The sequence below is a fragment of the Neophocaena asiaeorientalis genome, unplaced genomic scaffold (genome assembly GCF_003031525.2).
Source record: "Neophocaena asiaeorientalis asiaeorientalis breed wild unplaced genomic scaffold, Neophocaena_asiaeorientalis_V1.1 scaffold134, whole genome shotgun sequence".
In the NCBI taxonomy this organism is placed as follows: Eukaryota; Metazoa; Chordata; class Mammalia; order Artiodactyla; family Phocoenidae; genus Neophocaena; species Neophocaena asiaeorientalis.
The window spans coordinates 8,175,595-8,189,219 of record NW_020185339.1 but is presented as its reverse complement, the minus strand read 5'-3'; the positions used below and the strand labels follow the sequence as shown (position 1 = coordinate 8,189,219).

At 41.7% G+C, this 13,625-nt stretch overlaps 1 pseudogene; it reads right to left on the bottom strand.

The window, feature by feature from the left end:
• Positions 1 to 11,426: 11,426 nt before the first annotated feature.
• On the bottom strand, positions 11,427 to 11,809 carry LOC112394353 (transcription initiation factor IIA subunit 2 pseudogene; annotated as a pseudogene).
• Positions 11,810 to 13,625: the final 1,816 nt, after the last annotated feature.

The following is a 13,625-nucleotide window of genomic DNA, read 5'->3' as shown; positions in this document are numbered from 1 at the left end:
AGATCACATTCAGAATTCCTTGATGTCAGCAAGATGGGAAATATATATAAAAAATATATACATATATGCACATATATACATTAGAAGCCCATTAAAAACTTCGGCTCTGGGGCAAAATGAAGCCACATAGCCCTCCCTAGAAGTAAAAACATTCTCTGCGGTGGAAATTAGCTTGATGACAAGGAAAAGCTACAAGTTACATCCATGTTCCCATAGAAGAAGGGCACCACCAGTGTGGCGTTTGTCACCAGCCAGAGCACCCGCCTAGGTTAGGTTTTTCTCTGAGAATAGCCATGTCACAAATGTGCTACTAAGAGTCAGAGGACCTGGGCTTCAAATTATCCACCTTGCCCTCTACCAGCCTAGTGACACATCAGGAAATCTCTCTTAGCTTCTGTTTCCTCAAACACACAGGAGCACGGACACATGAACTGTCATCTAAAAAATGCCAGTACTCGGTTAAATGATGTCTAAAATCATTTTCCATTTATAACATCCTGTTCTGAAAACAGGAATCATTTTAACTCCTAATAAATAAGTGTAGGTTAAAAAAAAAACCCAAACTGCCAGAGTTCTAACACAAAACAAAATACGCCTTGAGTTTGGAATGGAGGCTAACGTCACACCAAGGCTCGCGAATTCCAAGCCAGGGTCATTCATTCCTTCCTTCACTCAGACAGTCAATAAAATGTACTGAACATCTGCTACGTACCAGACACCCCCCTGAGCATGAGTGAAGCTCAGAGGGAGGGTAAAAGATTTCAAAGCCAGCGGCTCTATAAACAGGTGGGAGGTAAAGGGAAGAGTAAAGAAAAAAGAGAAAAGGAATATGTTAGCACACTCCTTCCAGAACAAGGGTCCCAACATTTTTCACCATAAGTATGTATGAATTTATAGAGTACTAAGAGTTGAAAAGGAACTAGAAGAAGGTGTGCTTATTTTTTTTAATAGGCTTTGGTTTTTAGAGCAGTTTCAGGTTCACAGTAAATCTGAACAGAGAATACACAGCTTTTCCTGTTTTCCTGTACAGCCTCACCCCCACACACGCGCAGCCTACCCCATTATCAACATCCCCCCTCCACAGAGTACATTAGTCACAACTGATGAACCTACACTAACACACCATTGTACTTATTTTTTCAACAGACAAAATTCACATATAACACTGATAATCAAAATATAAAACCACCATTTAATCTTTAGGATATTTAATCCGTTTCTCTCTTTCTAACCCAACCCCTCAATCCTTAAGGGACCAGAGAGGAAAGAAGACTCAAGCTGCTTCTGAAAATCTGGTAATCAGCTGGGAAACCTTGGAGGCCCACAGTCAGGGGAGGAAACCCCCTTTAGTCACTGGAGCAACTGTTAACAGTGAGGACTGCTCTTGGGGTCCATGGTTACTTTCCAGGATTCTTCCCCCCAACTCCTCTCCCTCCCAACTGCTTCCCAACACACACACACACACACACACACACACACAGAGTCATTCTAGCTCATAAAGCCTCTGTAAGATCTTCCTTTGACCAGGAAGTTGTAGACCATTTTCTAAGGATTCTTTTAGACCTTTGATTATCCTAATTTAGGACATGACCCCAAGATGTTTCCATGAGTAGGGACTACTAACAGGCAGTGTAGGGACTCTCAGAGCTCAGAGGTAACATACCTCCCACTAAAGGATATCATAAACTCTTTGAGTTAAACAACCCAATGGGCTAAATCTTCTTGGAGCCATTATTCAGATGCAGGTATTAAGGCTACCCAGTTAAGAAGTAGCACAAGTCTCAACAGGTAGGATGTAATTCTGAAATCAGCTTAGAATAAAGATGGCCAGCTGGTGACCAGAGGCTCCTATCAGCCCATAGATACGGTCAGTTGGCTCACATAATTGTTTTTAAGGCTACATTTGATTATTCCCTCTAAGGTATCAGATTTCCCATGTCTTTTGAAAACTGGTAATACATGAGGTTGACGTGCAACAATCGGCTAGAGCTAAGGACAGAGCAGCTGACTTGATTAGATGGAGACTGTCCTCTCTCCAGTCTGCCTCAGTCTCCAGCCCCCCCCCCCACACACACACACCCCGAGGCTCCGTGAATGCACACACAGTAAATGGGATGGCTTCACTCACTATGTAAGCAGCCTGGCCCTTGGTCACAGAATACACCCTGTTCTTTGTTCATCCTGAACTTCAATCTCAGAGTGCCCACACTCTTTAGTTCATCATCCACCAACCTCCTACCTAGAGTCAACTGTTTTCATCTGTTCATTCTCACTCCTTTTCAAAGTTCTCTGTAACTAGCATTGTCAGCTTCTAGCTGACTTCCCACCACGGTCCTTCCCATAGTGTTGAAAAACTGAGTAAATGCGCTACTCATCTCCCAGCCCTGCTGTCATTGTTCAAGAGAAGAGTAGGTGTTCTGAGGGGCTGGCTAAAGGCCATGAGGCTGTCAAGTTCTTGTGACACTAGATTCATTACCATTTACCTGTTTTATCAGTCATTTTGTACCGTCCAGACCCAGAAAATAACAAGTAAAATAACCTACGCAAAAGAAGATTTCAAAAGAATACTTTTTCCCCCTGAATTAGCAGACATGAGGTATTAAATAGTAAAAAGTATCTAAAATAAGGCAGTGTTCAATAAAAATCTTTGCATTTATCCCACCTTCATTATATTATTTCTGTATCCAGAAGAATGATTTGAAAAATAACAGAGAAATGTAGTTTCCAAGGCACTGTGCTTGCATAAATTTTAAAAAGCACTGTTTGATATACAAAGATACTTTCACAAGAAAAAATGTATTATATTAAATAAGCATAATCTTGATCACTATATACTAGGTGTTACTCCATAGAAATACAGGAAGAAAGGCTACAGCTGAAAAGGTCAAGAGTTGACAGAACTGTTTATTGCTAAATTCTCTGTGTAGCGGCCTCATGTGATCCTTTATGTAAATTCATTAGGTAGTTGGTCTCAGTCTCCATCTGCCTTGCAAGGAATTCTGCTCATTGGCTAATAATGCTCTGGCAACATCCTTACCCGTGTTTACTATACATTAATTCACTCAAAAGTAATTAGCAGGCCTAAAAGACTCAGTCCTGAGAGTCATGCCGAGTACGAGACATAGCCATCCAGTTTTTGCGTTTTAACAGACTATTTTCCACGGCATCTGGCTGAAGGTATGGCCTATTCTAATGTTTATGACTCATGTAGTAGAGGCAGGACTGTTACTGAAACAAGTTCTAAGGACTGAAATCTAAGCCATCAAGCCCCTGGGCTTCCCAGAAGCTCCAAATTACCTTACCTTGTGCTCCTCTGCCTTTGGCTATCATAAAACACTGCTGACTGTCTTCCCCCTTAACTAATATTGCTTTAACCTTATTTAAGGATGCTGCCTAAAATTAGCTTTGTATATAAGTAGTTTAGAGAGCAATATAAAAAATGAATTAATTGTTTTGGATAAGTGAATGCATGAATTGACTGATAAAAGGCAAAGAAAATTGGAGCTTGTTAGAACTTTTTGAAAGCATCCTTCCATATAAAAACTAATGAGGGCTTCCCTGGCAGTGCAGTGGTTGAGAGTCCGCCTGCCCATGCAGGGGACACGGGTTCGTGCCCCGGTCTGGGAGGATCCCACGTGCCGCGGAGGGGCTGGGCCCGTGAGCCATGGCCACTGAGCCTGCGTGTCCGGAGCCTGTGCTCCGCAACGGGAGAGGCCTACGTAGCACACAGACACACAAAAAAAAACTAATTAATGCTCACTTCATCTGGTCTCATGAATAAGGATTTAAAGTCAGACAAGAGAAGTTTCTGATTATTAGACAACAATCTTCCACATTAATGGAAACAAGTCAAACTAAACTCTCAGATAAGATGATAGCTTTTTCTATCTTTGGGAATATATAAAATATCAATTCATGCTGAATTCAGCTGTGAAAGGACGCTTGGCCTAACATGAGGATTAATTAGTTATCTTTGCCTGAGCACATGGTGACTTGCTGGAGGACGGGGATATGAGGAGAGAGATGACAACACCACAGGTAATGATGGTAGAAGTTCAGTCCAGGATTTGAAATATGCCATAAGTAACCTACAATGTAGATAACCTACATAAAGAGTAAAGATAAATGACTGAAAACAGCTAGCTTCAAATTTAGCAAATTCTGTCAGATTCCGCTACAGCATAGTTGGCTCAAAGCTATACTTTTGGTCACAGTATCAGAGAAGGAAGTTAGCAGTACTGAAGACACGATTCACGAACACAGTTTGGCTGCAGTTGGAACAAAAACAACATGCTCTTTTAAGGAACTGACATTGCAGAGACTTGATGATATTCTAGGAAATGAACATGAGATAATGTTTTCAAAATAGCCCCTTGATAATGTCAATGAGTAATTTCGGTTCTTATCACCATATTATGTAGTTCAGGGCAGTACTGATACTGTAGCAAGGAAAGGTGTCAGAATGTTTTAAAAGAATTGGTGCTTCCCTCCCTCGCTCCAAGGAAAACAGCTGACAATGGATAAAAACTTTACACTGCTCATCATGGGGAAAAACAAAAAAATCTGAAAACAGGTTTTGCTGTTTCTCAGCAAATAATGAACCAAAGATCTTGACCCATCCGCATATGTCCAGCTTTATCATCAGAGGGAAAGTCATGGAAAACAGGGCCCCATATCATTCAAGCTGGAAAAGGTTTTAAAGATCACTAGGCCAGAGCCCATACTGACAGATGCCCAGAGATATTAAGTAACTCTCAACTGCCCAGCATATGAATTGCAGCGACAGAGCTGTGGAACCAGGTCCTCGCCTTTCTCCTCTGCCTTGTGGTATTTCTCCACCTACTTAATCTATTTCCCCTCTTCTTTTATAAACAATATAGATCAGGGAAGAAAGACTGCTGAAACCCTTTTGCAAATCTGCAAAAGTACAAAAAGCCACCCACCCTGGTCCCCTTTTCTCACCTCGCATTCCCTGCTCACCTATTGTATCTCTCTCTGGGACACTTTTCCACCCCTGCCTACTTCACAGATTTCATTTCTTCTTTGATGGTTTTTCCTACCCCCAAGCCAGAGTTAGGGGCTCAGTTCCTACAGCAACCTATTCAGACCTGTGTCACCATATCCACTACCTTATTGTTTTCTAACCTCTGATAACCTTTCTATCTCTTACCACACCCACAACACTGTGATTTCTTGGAAGCAGTGATTTTGTCTTACCTACCTTTGCAGATGCCATTAAGCCCAGCACTTAGCGAAGATCAGTAACTCTTTCCTGAATACATAAATGAATGTTACAAAATATTTTTGCCTTTCGAGCTTTTGGAAAAAGCAGACAGGCAAAGTTGCATGATGGTACAGGACAACATATGTATGCTTATACAAATATTTTTTCAAATTGCAGAAGATTCATGATTGGGTGCTATCTAGTCTCTGTAATTTTTCTTTTTTAAGGGAGCATGAAAGGGCCTGCTAATTCCAGGACAGATACTTAGCAAACTATGCCCATAGTTTAAAATTCAAGTTAGTCTCTGCCTCTCCCTTCACAGGCTTCTCTGCCCCAAATGCTCTTCCCTCCATAGTTGTTCTTGATCCATCCATTTTCAAGGCTCAGCTCAAACACTAGCCCCCCAACAGGGCTTTCCTTGACCCCCTTGGTGACCTCAGGGCCCTTTATCACACCTTCTTCTGAAGTCTTACAGCGTTGTAGCTGTACCTCTTTATTGATTGCATTCTGTTTATTTAAGTGGATATTTTATCTCCCCTCCCCCACTAAGCAACCTGAGGGAAGGGTTTCTTTCTTTATACCCTGAAGATGTCTAACACAGAGCCCTGCCCACGGCAGGTCCTTGGTAAACGGTTTTTGAATTGCTAAAAGCTTCCCTTCTTAAAGACAGCAAGTTGCAAACAGACAAATCTTTACCGGCAAAATGAGGAGGAGATCCTTCCCGGCTGGGCTGGTCCATGACTTAGGTAGCTACGTGTGTGAGCACCAGCCAAGTCAGTAGGTGAAGGAGGACAGGGTGGAGATGTAAGCCTATCATGGGGGGATTTCTCAAGGCAGATAGATAAGAAGAGCCCCTAACCTGGACTACAGGGCAGAGAAGACTTCCTAGAAGAGATGACCCCTGAGCTGAAGCGCAAAGGTTGAGTATCAGATGGGGAATGGGGAATGATAGACAACGAGGCTGAAGAGGTGAAGACCTAATCAGGGCTTTATACACTGTGTTACCAAGCTTCTTTCTTTTCCTGGAGGAATGGAAAGCCGTTGAAGGATTTCATATGATCAGGTAGCATTGTGGGAAGTGAACTGGAGGGTCCTAGTTGACCCATGGCTATGGCAGTCATCTATGTCAGATGAAAGGAGCTTCAAAGAAAAATGTGAAAAGTGGGCAATTAATATTAAGATAAATATCAGCTGGTGATCTATTAGAAACGGGAGAAAAGAGAACAGGGAGGGAGAGGAAGACATCAAGGATAATTATGAAATTTCTGGCTTGAGTAACCAGGTCGTAACATTCACAAAGACAGACAAGGCAGAAAGTAGAGGAAGTTTAAGTGGGAAGATAATGGATGAATTAAGCTAACTGAGTCTGAATTGTCTAAGGGATGTCAAAGTGTCTGTCCAATAGGAATTGGCTACACAGACCCAGATCTCAGGAGAGAGATTTCAGAGCCAGAGATATCTATTTGGGAGTCCTTGTAAGGTGATGGTTGAATTCATAGGAATATATGAGATCACCTGGGGAAAGTACACAGAACTCACGCGAGGCTTAAATCCAAGGGCAGATAAAGAAGGAAGACCTTTGGAGGAACTGAGAAGTTGCAATCACAGAAGTAGGAGGAAAACCAAGAGAAACCAATTAATGGAAGCTGAAGGATGTTTCAGGAAGCATGGCGCGGCCAACACTGTAAAATGCTGCAGAGATATCAAATGAAATAAAGACTCAGACCATAGCCATTGCATTTAGTCAGGAGGTTTTAGTGCCCTTGGAAAGGAAAACACTATTTCTGAGGAGTGACAGAAACTGAAGTCAGGCAGTGGGTTAGGGAGTAAATGGAAGTTGAAAGTGTGGAAAAAATGAATGAAGAGATTTTTTAGAAGCTTGGTTTTAAAAGGAATGTGAGAGATGGGACTAAAATCCAAATGAGACACAAGACCGAGGGTACTCGTGCGTGTGTGCGTGTGTGTATGTGTGTGCGTGTGTGTTATTTGGTTGGTTACTTTGTTTGTATAGTTGAGAGAGCCCTTCAGTGTTTATGTCCTGAGAGCGATAGAGTCAGGGAGAGGCTAAAGATACCAGAGAGGGAGGATAAAAAATGGAGGGCGTTTCCTAAGAAGCTGGTGGAGAGAGACCAAGGGCGCTGATGGAAGAATTAGCCTTAGATAGAAGGGAGAAGGGACACTTTTCTCAGGACCAGCAGAGGAGGGAAGGATGGATGCAAGTGCTAATAGGAGTATAGGTAGTTAAGGGTACTGGTTAAGAGACTCTTTCTGTAAATCCCGATCAGCTGTCAGGAATGAGAGAGTTGGTCACAGTAATATAGCAATGGTTTCGAAAGCAATCACAGGACCTGGCTTCTTCAAACAAACAAAAACTATACGTATATGTATATAAAGAGAAAAAGAGAAAAGGAGGAAGAAACTTTACCTTAAAAGAGACTTACCAGACATGTCAACCAATCACAAAATATTGACCTTATTTGGATCCTAATTCAAACAAACTTTTTTTAAAAAGTCAAAAGGCAACAAAGAAATGTGAAAACTGCCTGTATGTATGTCTAGTGGTATTAGAAAATGACTATTAACTTTTTACTGAGATAATGCTATCGTGCTTAGTTTTTTAAAGTGTCCTTATCTTTTAGAGTACGTACTGTATTCACAGATAAAATAATATGATGTCAAAGATTTGATTTAAAATAATTTGGTGGTGGGATAGAGGCCATAATGGAACGAGACTGGTCACGAGATGAGTAACAGATATGTGGAGGTTTAGGACACTATTCTCTATGCTTTTACAAATGTTTGCAATTTTCCATAATAAAAATGTTTTTAAACCAAAAATACATACTTTTAAACGCCAGAAGAAAAAAGTAAGGCAATTGTGGGAAATGAAAGTGATAACCCAAGACACATAGAAAGATTAATATGCAGCATTGGTAGTCTGCCTAAAGTTGAACACAATCAATTTGTTGCAACAAAGCTGAGTGACTTTTTTTCCTAGCAGCCTTCAGAAGGCTAGATGTGAAAGTGAAGAAGTTGCATTGGTACAGGGTAAGGATCTTGAAGAATATGACAGCAGAAGGGATACGATGGTATTGCCTAGAGAAAAAGTGAAGCATTAAGCCATCATCCTGTCTAGGCTGGATAGGAAGGATGTGAAAATATAGAAGTGACTGACATGATAGGGACAAAAAGGAACCAGAAGTCTTGAAGAAAATGCATGGCTGGAAAATGAAGGTGAGAAAGCTGGAAGAATTATAAGCCTGTGGTTAGCAAGCCAGTCTATGGAGTTTAAGATTTCAGCTCTGGGTGATGACAAGGTCAAGTGTAATTGTAAATGCCTATGAAGTGCCTATGTAAAAGGATGGCTGAAGTGGGATAGAGGTGAAAGTCAAATAGAATTAAGACAGTTATAAAAGTGTGAGGTTGGGTGCTGGATGGGTCCTAAAAGAACACTTAAATCTCCCATAAAGATGAGGCTCAGTTATAAGTTCTGTAATGATAAGGTCCATGTCTCTCTTTTTTAAAAAATTAATATACACCCAACATTGAAGACAGTGCCTGGACCAGAGAAGATACTCCAAATAGTTGTTGAGTACATGAATGGAAGGACTATGTCACTAACTCTTTTTTTTAATATAAAATTATTTATTTTTTTATTATTTATTTTTGGCTGCGTTGGGTCTTCGTTGCTGCGCGCGGGCTTTCTCAAGTTGCGGCAAGCTGGGGCTACTCTTCGTTGTGGTGCGCGGGCTTCTCATCGCGGTGTCTCCTCCTGTTGCGGAGCACGGGCTCTGGGTGTGCGGGCTTCAGTAGTTGTGGTGCGCAGGCTTAGTAGTTGTAGCTCGCGGGCTCTAGAGCGCGGGTTCTAGAGCGCAGGCTCAATAGTTGTGACGCACAGGCTTACTTGCTCTGCAGCATGTGGGATCTTCCAGGGCCAGGGATTGAACCTGTGTCCCCTGTATTGGCAGTCAGATTCTTAACCACTGCATCACCAGGGAAGTCCCATGTCACTAACTCTTTAACTTAAAGCCTTCAAGTTTCTACATACCACTGGTTAGCTGGTTCGTTGGGAGTGGGAGAATGGCATGGAAAAAACAAACCAATGAATATGCACCAAAGCAATATTCATAGAGCAAAAGAAATATTAAAGGAGTTAAAAGTGGAACCTATGAGAAAAAACTCAAATGAGTTCACTCCTACTTTAGTCATTTATACCTGAACTAATATATGAGCTGTGGTCAAGTTAATAACTATCTATGAGTGTACGAAAGGATATTTTAAGGGAGGGGAAAACAAGAGAGGATTGTTTGCCTAGTGCCCTGCCCTGTTGCTGTCTGGCTGGGACCTGGCTCAAATGCAAGTTGATCTGGATCACACCAGCCTGAGGTCGTCTCCGGTTCATAAGCCAGTGAGCAGGGCGAGGAATCAGGCCTCTAGGAACCCCTGTAACTCCGTAACTGGGCAGAATAAACTCCTCACCCTGCAATTGATCTGCCCACCTAGGAATCTGAGGAACAAATGAGAATTTTTGAGAATATAGTTGGCTCTTATCATTGGGAACATAGACCACTATCATTCAGTCACTGTTGATTCATTTATTCAACAAAGACTGAAAAATAAAATAGTGGTTTAAATTGAAGACTTCCCTGGTGGTACAGCGGTTAAGAATCCACCTGCCAATGCAGGGGACACGGGTTCGAGCCCTGGTCTGGGAAGATCCCACACGCCACGGAGCAACTAAGCCCGTGCGCCACAAGTACTGAGCCTGCGCTATAAAGCCCACGAGCCACAACTACTGAAGCCCGCACGCCTAGAGCCCGTGCTCCGCCACAAGAGAAGCCACTGCAATGAGAAGCCCTCGCACCGCAACGAAGAGTAGCCCCCACTCGCCGCAACTAGAGAAAGCCTGCGCACAGCAACAAAGACCCAACACGGCCAAAAATAAAAATAAATAAATTAAATAAATAAATAAATTGAAGATATGATTTAGAAAAGACATTTAAAAAAAGCAAGTGAGAGAATTAAAGACTAAGCTTACAAATAAAATTCTTATTAATAATAATCTCAAATACTGAGTGAGTTTACCACTGGCCACATACTAAGTCATGTGCTTTACATAAATTCTCATGTCACCATCACAGTAGTCCTGTGATCCAGGTATTACTGGGATTCCCATTTAACAGGTGAGGAAACAGGGTAAGAGGTTAAATGACTTTTCCAAGACTACCAGCTAATATGAAACCAGTCCGGGTCTAGCTGACTCTAAGGCACGTGCTTCTAACCTGTACTCTAAACTGCTTTACTAAACCCTGGAAGTCAGGAAGGGAGTAGATGAAGCCCCATGTAGACAGACTCGAGCTACTAGTGATGAAGGATCTGAGGCTTTGAGGAGTTAGGAATGTAAGATAGAAGAAATTTTTATAGTATCTCTCTGGTCTCTGCTCTCACATTCATGTAATTCATATTTTCAACAGAGAAAGGAAAGACTGCGTCAGGGACACGTTAAGGGCGGGAAAAAAATGGGAAAACTGACAACAACAAACTTCCAGAGATCATTTAGGTCACTGCCTATCAGAAAACAGAAAAGGGAGGAACTCCCAAAGTCCTCGAGTCCCTATTTCCCTGCGAATGAAAGAGACTAGTATGTAAATAAGAGCTTTGCATAAGCTAGACATTCTTTCAAGTCCAGTTTATCTACCGTATGAGTCACTTCCTTTTTAAAGCAGGAATTAAAAGAGATAGAGGCATATAATCATTACCTAGCACAAACCTTTTTTTTTTTTTGAGTTTTAAAATGAATTTATTAAAGAATGGTCTTAGGAAGGCTACAATGTTTGATTTGTCGTAAAACGAAGTTCTGGGGCTTCCCTGGTGGCGCAGTGGTTGAGAGTCCGCCTGCCCACGCAGGGGACACGGGTTCGTGCCCGGGTCCAGAAAGATCCCACTGAGCCTGCGCGTCCGGAGCCTGTGCTCCACAACGGGAGAGGCCACAACAGTGAGAGGCCCGAGTGCGGCCAAAAAAAAAAAAAAAGTTCTGTTTCTTCATGCCGTATAATAAAGGTAATGTAAGAAGGTACAGAGTTATAAGCTTCTTTCTACTGGAACTCTCTGATATTACAGCACAGTGCAGTGATTTCTGCAATGCCAGAATAAATTTTTAAAAAGTCTCTTCTATGCTTCTCTTCAAAAAGCTGAACAATAACAGGATAGCATTAAAAAGCCATTTTTTTTCCTATTCATTCTGTAGTATTGGAGCCAGGATTTTTACCATCACAGGCTACAATTTTCACTTTATCCGCTTTAATAAGTTCTGTCACCTCTCCGAATTCAACATCATTCAATACAAAAGTCCACACATTATCACAGAATCTGTACGTATTTAGAGAGCCCCTGAAATTGACTCTGTTCCTGACCCTCTGTGCCCATGCTGAATTTATAGCCTTATCAAACTGAAGTAGAACTTGAAGGGCAAGTTGGGGGGTAATCTGTTGAGACTGTATAAGCTCATCGAGGCTCTCCTGAAGACTGTTTCCCAAAGTGCTTTTTCTGTACAACTGATATGCCATGGCTTAGGAGGGAGAAATTCTTTTTCTTATTCAGGCTTGCATTGATATCTGTCAAGTCACTGACCCACACAATCTTGATAGACCTTTTCTTCTCATTCAAGTAGCAAAAAGGTAAAGGGCTCCTCCTTGGACAAAACAACAACATCATTTTGCATATACTGTACACACAGCCTGACCAGTTCCTATCCTCATTGGCAGAGAGAAATGAACAAGTAAGATAAACAGGCAGGTGAGATGATAGAAGAGGCCACAGCCCGTTAACCTGCCACACTTCCAAAGGAATCTGAATAACAAGAAGCCTTTGACTGACTCAGGAAATGTTTATCTCCTCCAAAAGGAAGTTTAACCCCACGTTATCCACTAGAGCAAAGATGCTCATAAACCTTTGGAGGAAGTCTCAGAGTAGCCTAATGCCAGAAAAAAGGAAAAGGAAACAGCAACCCGTTCATTCACAGATAAAGGCTCCGCCTTGACCTTTCAACTGAAAAACAAATATGGTTGTATTCTGTGATGGCACAAAAAGTAAACAGGAAAATGACTGGCCTCTTTCCCATCTTAATGCCTGCTGTAGATCTTGTCCCATCCCTGCAGTACATTTATCAGGGATGACTTTTTTTCTTTTTTTTTTAGGATTAAAGATTCAATTTGAAGATTGAAGCAGGGAGGAGGAAGGAAGCAAAGTAAGTAGAAACTGAAGCACATTCCCATTGCCTCAGGAATTCCAGAACCCTAATCCATCCTTCCTATATACTCTGCACATGAAAATGTGTCCAGAAAAGCCTTAGATTCACCCAGTTCCGCCAGCGTCCACATTTACTAACATGCAAAGTTAATAAGAGCCACCAGCACCAAAGTTTAGAGGTCTTGGGATGTCCTACATAATACAACAAAATTCTATGGAGCATGCACCATGTGCTAAAGTGCCGTGCTGGGTGCCAAGGTTACAATAATAAGCAAAATAGATCATTTTTCTGTTCTCAGGGATCTGTGGTCCAGTGGGAGAGGCTGACAAGTTAACGATTGGTTCCAATGCAGCATATGCTAAGTGCTATAATTGCGGGGTGGGAGAACAGGTTCCTACCAGAGCTCAAGAGGGAAGGGGGTCTTCTCAGGGGACATAATATCCAAGCTGAAACCTAAAGGATGAGTAGGAATAAAGAAAGGATTTCAGGGAAGGGAATATGCAGGAGAAAGAGGAAGCTTTGCCTGGGTATACAGAGAACTTAGAATGCCTTAGATCCACCCCATAAAAGAAACAAAACCCATGTCAATTAAGAACTAGGTGTTTTCCTCTTCTAGTGTTTCATCAATTAATCCTCCTTGTGCTTTATGAGAAAAACCCTAGCCTTTGCTCTCCAAACAGCAATTTTCCCTCACTTTGCTTATCAGGTAATTTGTGAGCCTGAAGTCGACAGCACTTGAGTAATTAGATTTCAGAGTATTGGGAAGGTTTCTCCATCCTTAACATTCGTCCTGGCTTATTTAATGTTTCTGAATGTACTGTTAGGACTGGATAGGTGATTGTTACACACACAAAATGAATGTAAAAGTACATACATAGGAACAATTATGAAAATAATAACAGCTAACATTTATTACACGCACACGTAGCACCAGCCACTTTTTCTAAGTTCTTTATGCATATTAAGTCGATTAATTCACACAATAGTAAATTCTACTGATATCTCTAGTTTGCAGGTAGGTTAACTGAGGCACAAAACGTTTAAGCATGGTGTCCAAGGTCGTACAGCTAGCAAGTGTAGAGTCAGGATTTGAACTCAGACAGTCTGACTCCAGGGTCCATGAGTTTATCTGCAATGCTAGTCAATCAGGGT